General features: G+C 46.6%; 1 non-coding gene across 1 annotated transcript; it reads left to right on the top strand.

Annotated features, from left to right (window-relative positions):
- The first annotated feature begins 9,609 nt into the window (after positions 1-9,609).
- On the top strand, positions 9,610-9,747 carry LOC114814095. The gene has a single exon (XR_003761837.1). It is a non-coding gene; the product is annotated as a small nucleolar RNA SNORA7 (small nucleolar RNA).
- The last annotated feature ends 1,969 nt before the right edge of the window (positions 9,748-11,716 follow it).

Raw genomic sequence — 11,716 nt, 5'->3', positions numbered from 1 at the left:
GAGGCCGATGCAGTAATCCAGGCAGGATAGGATGAGTAATAGTATTAACATGGTACCCGTTAGAATGGTGAGGAAAGGGCAAATTTTAGTGATGTTGTGAAGGTGGGACCGACAGGATTTGGTGACAGATTGAATATGTGTGTTGAGCGACAGAGAGGAGTCAGTGACAATGCAAAGGTTATGGGCTTATGAGAGAGGGAGGATGGTGGTGGCATCTATAGTAATGGGAAAGTCAGAGGGAGGACAGGGTTTGGTTGGGAAGATGAGGAGCTCTGATTTGGACATGTTAAGTTTTTAGAAAAATAATCTGGCCTGGAGTGGGGGAACACAGGAGCCAGAGAGGTCAGCAAATAGGCTGATACAGTAATCAAGGAGGGATAGGATAAATGCTTGGATTAATGTGGTAATAGTTTGGATGGAGAGGAAAGGGAGGATTTTAGTGAGGTCGTGAAGGTCAAATCGGTAGGATTTCTGATGGATTGAATATGTAGGTTGAGTGAGAGAGAGGAATCAAGGACAATGCCAAGGCTATGGGCCTTTAGGACACGAAGCAGCGTGGCTCAGTGGAAAGAACACCGGTTTGGGAGTCCGAGGTCATGGGTTCTAATCCTGACTCTGCCACTTCTCAGCTGAGTGACCTTGGGCAAGTCACTTAACTTCTCTGGGCCTCAGGTACCTCATCTGTAAAATGGGGATGAAGGCCGTGAGCCCTACTTGGGACAACCTGATTACCTTGTATCTCCCCCAGTGCTTAGAACAGTGCTTGGCACATAGTAAGCGCTTAACAAATACCAACATTATTATTATTATTGTTATGAAGGATGGTTATGCCTTCTACAGTGTTGGACAAGGCAGGGGGAGGACAGGGCTTGAGTGGGAAGATAAGGAGTTCTGTTTTAAACATATTTAGTTTGAGTTGACGGGGAGACATTCAAGAAGAGATGTCTTGAAGGCAGGAGGAAATTTGAGACTGGAGAGAAAGAGAGAGTGAGAGAAAGAGAGAGACCAGGCATGACGATGTAGTTTGGGGAATTTATTCAATCATATGGTAGTTGAATGCTTACCGTCTGCATAGATGTGGTAGTTGAAGCCATGTGAGTGAATGAATTCTCCAAGGGACTGGGTGAAGATGGAGAATAGAAGGGGACTCAGAACTGAACCTTGAGGGACACTCACAGTTATTAATAATAATAATAATAATAATGTTGGTATTTGCTAAGCGCTTACTATGTGCCGAGCACTGTTCTAAGCGCTGGGATAGATAAAAGATAATTAGGTTGTCCCACATGAGGCTCACAGTCTTAATCCCCATTTTACAGATGAGGTCACTGAGGCACAGAAACGTTAAGTAACTTCTCTGTTACTTAACAGAGAAGGAACGGCCAGAGAGATGAGGAAAACCCAAGTGGCTTAGTGGAAAGAGCACGGGCTTGAAGTCAGAGGTCGGGGGCTCTATTCCCAATTCCACCATTGGTCAGCTGTGTGACTCTGGACAAGTCACTTAACTTCCCTGTGCCTCAGTTCCCTCATCTTTAAAATGGGGATGAAGACTGTGAGCCCCACGTGGGACAACCTGATTACCTTGTATCTACCCCATTGTTTAGAACACTGCTCGGCACATAGTAAGCGCTTAACAAATACCATTATTATTATCATTATTAACCAGGAGAGGACAGATAATGAAGCCCAGGTTGGATAACATTTCCAGGAGAAGGGAAAAGTCAACAGTGTTAAAGACAGTTGAGAGGTTGATTCATCCATTCATTCATTCAGTAGTATTGACTGAGCGCTTACTATGTGCAGAGCACCATACTAAGCGCTTGGAATGTACAATTCAGCAACAGATAGAGACAATCCCTGCCCAGTGACGGGCTTACAGTCTAATCAGGGGAGACAGACGGACAAAAACAAGACAACTTAATCACAATAAGTAGAATCGAGGGGATGTATACCTCATTAACAAAATAAATAGGGTAATAAAAATATATACAGAGGAGCACAGTACTGAAGGGAGGGGAAGGGAGAGGGGGAGGAGTAGAGGGAAAAGGGGTTTAGCTGAAGGGGGAGCAGAGAGGGAGCAGAGGGAGCAGGGAGAAAAGGGGAAGCTCTCAATCTGGGAAGGTTGAGAAAGACTAGGAAGTAGTAGAGACTGTTGGATTTCCCAAGAAGGAGATCATCAGTGACCTTTGAGAGGGCAGTTTCTGTGGAGCAAAGCCAGAAGGGGGGGGTCAATGAGAGAACTGGAGGAGAGGAACCTGAGAGGGAGGGTGGAGACACACGCTCAAGGTGCTTGAAGAGAAATGGAAAGAGGGAAATGGGGAGATAACTGGAGGGAGCTGTGGAGTCAAGGGAGGGTTTTTTTAAAATAATAATAATGTTGGTATTTGTTAAGCATTTACTAGGTGCAAAGCACTGTTCTAAGCACGGAGGGGATACAAGGTGATCAGGTTGTCCCTCGTGGGGCTCACAGTTTTCATCCCCATTTTACAGATGAGGTAACTGAGGCCCAGAGAAGTGAAGTGACTTGCCCACAGTCACACAGCTGACAAGTGGCGGAGTCGGGATTAGAACCCATGACCTCTGACTCCCGAGCCCGGGCTCTTTTCACTGAGCCATGCTGCTTCTGCTTCTTTTTTAGAAGAGGGCATGTTTGGCAGCAGTGGGGAAGACGCCACTGGAGAGCGAACAGCTTTAGATGACTGTTAGGGAGGGAAGAAGGGACAGAGGCAGGTGTTTTAATAAGGTGCGAAGGAATGTACAGTGCTCTGCACATAGTAAATGCTCAATAGATACTATGGATGGGTTTGGATGCTCTTGCAGAGGAGGTAGATTTTGAGAAAAGGCAGGACATCTCCTCTAAAGATACTGCTGGGACTTTTGGCAGAGCTGCAAGGTGCAGGTAATGCATTTCTTGCTTTGCTGAAAGGAGGTCTCTAAGCCATTCCCATCAGCGTAGTAATAATAATAATAATAATAATGCTGGTATTTGTTAAGCACTTACTATGTGCTAAATGCTGGGGTAGATACAAGGTAATCAGGTTGGTCCACATGGGGCTCACAGTCTTAATCCCCATTTTACAGAGGTGGTAACTGAGGCCCAGAGAAGTGAAGTGACTTGCCCAAAGTCACACAGCTGACTAGTGGAGGAGCCAGGATTAGAACCCATGTCCTCCGACTCCCAAGCCCAGGCTCTTTCCTCTAAGCCACACTGCTTCTTTTTCTAGTACACAATGTCTCAGAGATGCAGCAACTCTGCTGGCAGTTCATTCAATCAGTCATTCAATAATATTTATTGAGCGCTTACTATGTGCAGAGCACTGTGCTAAGCGCTTGGAATGTACAATTTGGCAATGGATTGAGGCAATCCCTGTCCCGTGATGGGCTCACAATGGAATCCCAGTTGAGGTTCCTTGCTCTGGAGGGGGTGAGATGATATCCTGAAGTAAGGACCCCCTGTTCTCCCAAAAGTTGGCCAGATGGTGTGGTGGTCATTTTGCAATATATGGGTTGCATGGCCATCAATCAATCACTCATTCCTATTTATTGAGTGCTTACTGTGTGCAAAGCACTCTATTAAGACCTTGGGAGAGTACAATATAACAATGTAACAGACATTTTCCCTGCCCACAAAGAGCAGACAGGCTAGTCAGAGTTTGGAATGTGTCCAGCCCAGGACACATATTATAAGTTTCTGAAGCCTGGGCAGGGGTCGTTTCTGCCAACTCGATTGAATTGTGCCCTCCCAAACATTTAATACAGTGCTCTGCACGGAGTAACCATTCAATAAACATAGCTGATTGAAAGAAAACTGCCTCTGGCATACTAGATCAGATCAGCAGTACCGTGAGCTCTGTATCTCACAGACTGTTTATCATCAGAAGACTCTTGGGAACATACAAAATGGGGTCTCTCTTACCATCAACTCCTTGTCCGTGTCTCCCCTCCTGACTGAACCCTCCCTTTAGGGCTACTCTCTCCATCCTAAAAGTACCCCTAAAATCACCTCTCCTCCAGGGAATCTTCTCTGACTAATCTCTCATCTCCCCATCCTATTTTTCCTCCCTTATGCATCACCTACTCCAGTGAATCTCTAACCACTAAGCACTTGATAACTATCCCACCTCAACATACTCACAAACATATGTTTACACTGTAATTTATTTTACTGTCCATCCAACCTACATGAGACTGTATGCTCTTTGAGGGAAGGAATGAGTCTATTTACTCTCTTGTGTTCTCCCAAGAGTTTAGTACAATGCTTTGCACACAGGAAACATTCAATAAATACCATTGTTTAATGATTCCAAAATGCCTTTCCCTTATTCAGTCAGTGAATACATGGGTGGGAACTTAGAAGCTGTTGCTTGGCCAATTTGCTCTCCAGTAGCAGGACGATTCAGTAAGATCTGGCAATAGTCCCAGCCTCACCACCACCAGTCTTTCACTCGTATTCTTTCGAAGTCCCTGTGAGACGTTGGTAGCCCCGGGTTGAGTCTCTCCCTAGATATGTTGGAAGAATCTTTCTTTCTCCTCATTGGAATTCATCCTGAAGAGACAGTTGCATTCATCACCTTAGCACTTCAGCTTTATCAATCCATCAATCATATTTACTAAGCACTTTCTATATACAGAGCACTGTGCTAAGCTCTTGGGAGGGTACAGTACAACAGAATTAACAGACACATCCCTGCCCCAAACAAGGGCATGCCCCCAGGGAAAATTGGAGGTCTGAGATAAGAGGCTGATTGAAGAATTGCTTTCTAATGATAATAATAATAATGATAATTAAGGTATTTGTTAAGCACTTACACTATGTACCAGGCACTGTATTAAGCACCAGGATAGATACAAGCAAATTGGGTTGGATACAGTCCTTGTCCCACGTGGGGCTCAGAGTCTCAATCCCCATTTTACAGATGAGGTAACTGTGCCACAGAGAAGCTAAGTGACTTGCCCAAGGTCACACAGCAGACACGTTGTGGAGCTGGGATTAGAACCCCACACATCCAATCTGTCACCAACACCTGTTGGTTTCACCTTCACAATATCGCCAAGTGGGAACCGGAACGTGGCTCAGTGGAAAGAGCACGGGCTTTGGAGTCAGAGGTCATGGGTTCGAACCCCGGCTCGGCCACTTGTCAGCTGTGTGACTTTGGGCAAGTCACTTAGCTTCTCGGTGCCTCAGTTACCTCATCTGTAAAATGAGGATTAAGACTGTGAGCCCAACGTGGGGGAACCTGATTCCCCTGTGTCTACCCCAGCGCTTAGAACAGTGCTCGGCACATAGTAAGCACTTAACAAATACCAACATTATTATCCACCCTTTCCTCTCCCTCCAAACTGCTATCGTGCTGGTACAGGCTCTCATAATATCCCGACTGGATTATTGGGTGAGCCTCCTCTCAGATCTCCCTTCCTCCTGTATCTCCCAACTCCAGTCTATTCTTCATTCCGCTGCCCAGATAATCTTCCTACAGAAAGGTTCTGGGAATGTCACTCCCCTCCTTAAAAACTTCCAGTGGTTGCCTACTGACCTTTGCACAAAACAAAAACTCCTCACTCTTGGCTTCAAAGCTCTCCATCACCTGGCCCCCTCCTACCTCACCTACCTTCTCTCTACTGCCCACCCCATACACTCCGTTCCTCTGCTGCTCAATTCCTCACCGTCCCCCATTCGCACCTGTCCCGCCGTCAATCCTTGGCCCATGTCCTACCGCTGTCCTGGAATGCCCTCTTTCCTCACATCTGCCAAGCTAACTCTCTTCTCCTCTTCAAAGTCCTACTGAGAGCTCACCTACTCCAGGAGGCCTTCCCAGACTGAGGCTCTCTTTCCCTCTGCACATAGAAAGCGCTCAATAAATACGAATGAATGAATGAATGAATGAATGAATGAATGAACTCAAGACCTTCTGACTGCCAGGCCCCGGCTCTATCCACGATGCCATGCTGCATTCTGACAGCCTTCCCTTAGAGGAGAGAGACCTCACAGCTCTTCCTTGGAGCCTTCCTTCACAGGAGGCTCCTATCGGGCTCTGAGCAGCCATACCAACAGACTCTGACCAACTGGAGTGACGCCAGTACAGTTCCTCTTTCTTACTGGGTGATGTTTCCTAGTGGCAAGAGCACGGGCTTGGAAGCCAGAGAAGCTAGGTTTTAATCCCAGCTTCACCACTCGCTTGCTGTTTGACAATGGGCAAGTCATCTAACTTTTCGCCATCTCAGTATCCCCACCTTTAAAATGGAGTTTTAATACTTCTTCTCCCTCATACTTAATACAGTGCTTTGCACACAGTAAGCGCTCAGCGAATACGATTGAATGAACACATCATGAATGAATGAATATGGGAGCCTCGTGTGGGACAGGGACTTTGTCTGAACTGATTGCCTGGTATCTTCTCCATTGTTTAGTGCAGTGATTGGCTTCACAATATCTCCAGCGTGTAGTAAGTGTCGAAGAAAAACTGTATTTAAAATCTGCAGTGAATACTTCCCAGGGTAGAACAGCCCAGAAATTCAGTGCCCTGACCCCCTTCTTGTTTGGTACATTTAGGGCCCTCCCTCCATCAATAGAACAGGTTTTGTATTCTAGCAGCCAACCTGGGTCCCTCTGAGCCATTTGCCATTAACTCATTCATTCATTCCATCATATTTACTGAGTGCTTACTGTGTGCAGAGCACTGTACTAAGCCCTTGCAAGAGTGCACGACAACAGTGTGGTCTAGTAGAAAGATCATGAAGTCAAGAACCAGGAAATCTGGGCTCTATACCCACCCTTGCTCTCTGTCCCCACATTTAACTTCTCTGAACCTGTTTCCTCCTCTGTAAAATGGGGATATCTGCTCTCCACCCTTCTGAGACTTGCGAGTCCTCTGGGGGACAGGAAGTGTATCCGGTCTAAATATTTTGTATCTTCTACGGCACCTGGTGCCTAGGAACCACTTAATAAATAGTATAATGTTATGCCCCCACACTTATCAGAATCTCTTATGGCCAACGACGTGAAAATATGAGAAAACTAGTTGGGTGGAAGGGCCATCCCTGCTGATATTCTGGAGGCATTTTTTAAGGGTTTAACTATATGACAAGCCCGCTTGGTCCCATCTTTAAAATGGGGATTAAGACTGTGAGCCCCAAATGGGACTATGTCCAATCTGATTAACTTGTATCTACTCCTGTGGTTAGAACAGTCCATAACCCAGAGTAAGCGCTTAACAGATACCATAAAAAAAAAAAGCTTCCCATCCAGCTGAAAGTCTTTCAGCAAGATAGCTCCAGACCCAACTCCTGTCCAATTTATATTTATACGACTGTGCGCCTCTTCCATCAAAATATGCCACACACAACTACGAAATATTGAATCAAATATTAATGCCCGAGAGCACCAACCATTTTCTAATGCCTCCAGCCCTCTTTACAAAGGTTTCTAATACACTCTGAAATGTTATTTCAGCATGGAGCTATGAGCAAATATCAATCGGTCCCCGGGATGACCGAGATTCATTAACAGTAGGGTTTTCTGTGCCTCCCTAGGGGCAGCAGAGACAGCAGAGATGTCTCCAGCCCTTTCATAAATACATTCTGTCCTGCCAGAGAGAGCATTTCCACTGCACTTTTTGGCTAGAATGCTATGGCGGAATTAGGGAAGGTTCTTCACCTTATCTGAATAGAGCATGGTGTGTGGCAAAATATCAAAGTAATGCAAAAAAACCCCAGTTTTCCTTAATGTAGGGTCCAGCCAGAAGGAAGCTCCCCACATCACAGGAAAACTGGGCTCATCCTCATTTGGGTAGCCATGGAGCACATAAAAACTAGGAATAGAGCTCTCCTCTGGCTAGCCGGGCCCTCGACATCCTTGGAAGGACTGTTAGGATCACTGTTAAAGATGGATCAGTAGACACTAAAGAAAAAAAACTTGGCAGATGTGATGTTATTTTCCCGAGACTGCTTTGGAACCATTTCTAAATCCTCTTTTTCTACGCTGGAGTTAAGATTGCCTGCTCTGCATTCTGGTCAAGCCCGTGTCGCCTTCACCCCTTTGCAATGGAGGAGCAGCCAAGTGGGACGCAGCGAGGCTTTGTGGCTAGAGTAGAGGACCTGGGTTCTAGTCCCAGCTGTGCCTCTTGTCTGCTGTGTGATCTTGGGCAACTCACTTAATTTTCCTCATCTGCAAAATGAGGATTCAATACCCGTACTCCCTCCTACCGCCATTATGAGACCTGATGATCTTGTATCTACTCCCACACAAAGTACAGTGTAAATAATGGTATTTATTGAGCACTTACTATGTGCAGAGCACTGTACTAAACATATCGGAGAGTACAGTACAACAAAATCAACAGACATGTTCCCTGTCCATAACGAAATTACAGTCTAGAGGGGGAAACAGACATTAATATGAATAAGCAATAATCTAGCCACAACATACCAAAAGCTTGTAGCAGGATGGGAAACCCCTGGGTGGAGAGGAAGTGGGAGATCCAGAAGATCTAGTGGGATTTAACAGTAGATTGAATGTGGAATTGGGAGTTGATAGACAGTTAGGAGTCAAGGATTACTGTGAGGATGTGGGTTTCTGGAAAAGGACGGGTGGTCGTACTATTGACAGCGATGAAAATGTTAGAAGGAGGCGTAGTATATCTAAGGGAAAGATGATCAGCTATCTTCAAAGACAAATCGAGTTTTAGCCATCCAAGTGGAGTCGCTTAGAGGTAAGAGAAGATTGCGGGTCAGAGGCGAGGACTTGAGTGATATTTGGGAGTCATCCAGAAAGAATTAGAGGCCCAGCCCCATGGATGGATAAATTCCCTGAAAGGGTGAGTGTAGAGCAAGACTAGGGTCCCTGAATGTGAGGTAGTCAGAGGATGCAAGGCAGAAGAAGGGCAGCTAACGAAAATGAGAATAACCATCATAATAATAATTTTGGTGTTTGTTAAATGCTTACTATGTGCAGAGCACTGTTCTAAGCGCTGGGGGAGATACAGGGTCATCAGGTTGTCTCACGTGAGGCTCACAGTCTTCATCCCCATTTGACAGATGAGGTAGCTGAGGCACAGAGAAATGAACTGACTTGCCCACAGTCACACAGCTAAGTGGCAGAACTGGGATTCGAACCCATGACCTCTGACTCCCAACTCTGGGCTCTTTCCACTGAGCCACGCATAATGGGAGGAGGAAAACCAAGTTAGTACTGTGTCTGCAAACCAAAGGCAGATTGTCTTTTCTAGAGAATGGAACAGTATATTGTGTACAAAGCACTTGTCAGCTGTGTGACCGTGGACGAGTCACTTCACTTCTCTGGGCCTCAGTTACCTCATCTGTCAAATGGGGATGAAGACTGTGAGCCTCACGTGGGACAACCTGATGACCCTGTATCTCCCCTAGAGCTTAGAACAGTGCTCTGCACATAGTAAGCACTTAACAAATACCAACATTATTATTATTGAGTCGGATCGAGATGGATTATCACCCTGTGGACTTGACTAGAAGGAGGTCATCGGTGACCTTAGGTAGACAGTCTGGGGAGTCAAGTGGTCGAAAGACCGACTGTAATGCACCAAGAAGAGTGTGGGGGTCGAGGAAGTGAAGATAGTGGGGATATGCAGCTTGTTCCCCCTCTCTGGATCACACCTGGAGAGTTCCCAGTACTCTACCAGTCTCGACCATAGGTGGGAGAGTCAGGCAGAGGCCTAACCATTCCATCCCTAGTTTGGGCAGTGGCTAGCGAGTGGAAGGCCATCGGCTACAAGTCAAAACTCGCCTGTGCTGGGCAGCAGCGGCATGGGAGAGAATCAAGGGCGAAGACTCAAGTTTCCTGCGTGGAAGAATGCAATGGAAAACCACTTCCATATTTTTACCAAGAAAACTCTCTGGATCCACGACCAGAACGATTGCAGATGGAGGTGGGACGTTCTGGGAGAGTTCCATGACATCGCTACGGGTCGAAGACGATTCGACAGCATAAGACAAGGCAGCACAGCTTGTATCAAAGCATGGAAGCAGGGAGATTGGAAGATATTGGTAGGGGGCCTTGTAGTGGAGGAAGGGATATTTTAGAATGGGGAAAACTAGAGCACGTTTGAAGGGAGGGGGAATGGGTCAACGGACTGTGAAAACAAGGCAGTGATGGAAAGGAGGATAGTTGGAACCAGTGATTTTAGGAGGTGAGTGGGAAAGGAGTCGAGGGTCAGGTAGGAGGTTCAATTAGAGAACAGGTGAGAGACATTTTGAGATATAACTGGAAAGCGGGAGGAAGTCAAGGAAGCAGCAGGAGAGTTGAAGGAGTGATGGGTTGAGAATAATAATAAGAGTGATGGTATTTGTTAAGTGCTTACTATGTGCCAAGCACTGTTCTAAGCCCTGGAGTAGATACAAGGTAATCAGGTCGTCCCACATGGGGCTCGCCATCTCAATCCCTATTTTATAGATGAGGGAACTGAGGCCCAGAGAAGTGAAGCGATTTGCCCCAAGTCACACAGCTAAGTGACGGAGCTGGGATTAGAACCCACGACCTCTGATTACCAAGCCCGGGCTCTCTCCAGTAAACCACGTTGCAAGGCTTAGGCCAGGCCCGTGTCTGGTGGCTTCAGTTTGATGCAAGGAGAGAGTTGGCGAGGTCATGGGGGTAGGAAGGAGAGGGATAGGGTTATGGGAGGTGCTGGGGGTTTAAGAAGGGAGGTGATGCTTTGAAAAAGTTGGTGGGGGCTGAGTGTGTGAATCAAGGAGGTAGGAATAGTTGATCAGAAGCAGATTAGAAGCATCGTGGCTCAGTGGAAAGAGCCCGGACTTGGAAGTCAGAGGTCATGGGTTCGAATCCCAGTTCTGCCACTTGTCAGCTGTGTGACTGTGGGCAAGTCACTTCACTTCCCTGGGCCTCAGTTACCACTTCTGTAAAATGGGGATGAAGACTGTGAGCCTCAAGTGGGACAACCTGATGACCCTGTATCTCCCCCAGTGCTTAGAACAGTGCTCTGCACATAGTAAGCACTTAACAAATACCAACATTATTATTATTAGATCTGACCAACAGGAAATAATGCTGAGCTGGAGCGTGGCAGTGAGGCAGACGTCAGCTGAGAAGGGGGAGCAGCATGGCCTAGTGGATAGAGCAGAGGCCTGGGAGTCAAAAGAGCCTGGGTTTTAATCCTGGCTCTGCCACAAGCCTGCTGTGGGACCTTGACCTAGTCACTTCACTTCTTTGCCTCAGTTACCTCATCTGTAAAATGGGGATTAAGACTGTGTGTCCCACGTAGGGCAGGGACTGGGTCCAACCCGATTTACTTATATCCACCCTAGCACTTACTTAGTACGCCTGGCACAAACGAAATACTTAATAAATACCACAATTATTCTTATCATTGTTATTATTGTTATTAATAATAATAAGGCTAGATTTCCACTAGCTGTATTGAGCTGCAGGGAGGCAGGCGCTGAGAAAGCCGACAGGCAGGGATCCAGAGCCGGGGGATGGAAGTGCCAGAGCGATAAAGGGATACGGGAGCAAGGGAGTCGTGGTGTGTGGATGGGGTGGAGTTGGAGGTGTGGGAGGTTGGGAGTCAGGCAGGGAATCCAGAAGGGCTGGGAGAGCCTGGAATAGCTGGATCTAGGGCATGGACATAACATGGTGAGGGGGTGAGGACTGAATTGAGGGACGGGGGTAAGGTGAGGTGAAAGGTTAGGAGATTGTGGTTGGCAAATTGAGAAGCAGCATGATGTAGTG

Source organism: Ornithorhynchus anatinus, chromosome 8, assembly GCF_004115215.2.
Source record: "Ornithorhynchus anatinus isolate Pmale09 chromosome 8, mOrnAna1.pri.v4, whole genome shotgun sequence".
NCBI classification, from domain to species: Eukaryota; Metazoa; Chordata; class Mammalia; order Monotremata; family Ornithorhynchidae; genus Ornithorhynchus; species Ornithorhynchus anatinus.
The sequence above is the reverse complement of the archived record's forward strand: the minus strand, read 5'-3'. Positions and strand labels throughout refer to the sequence as shown.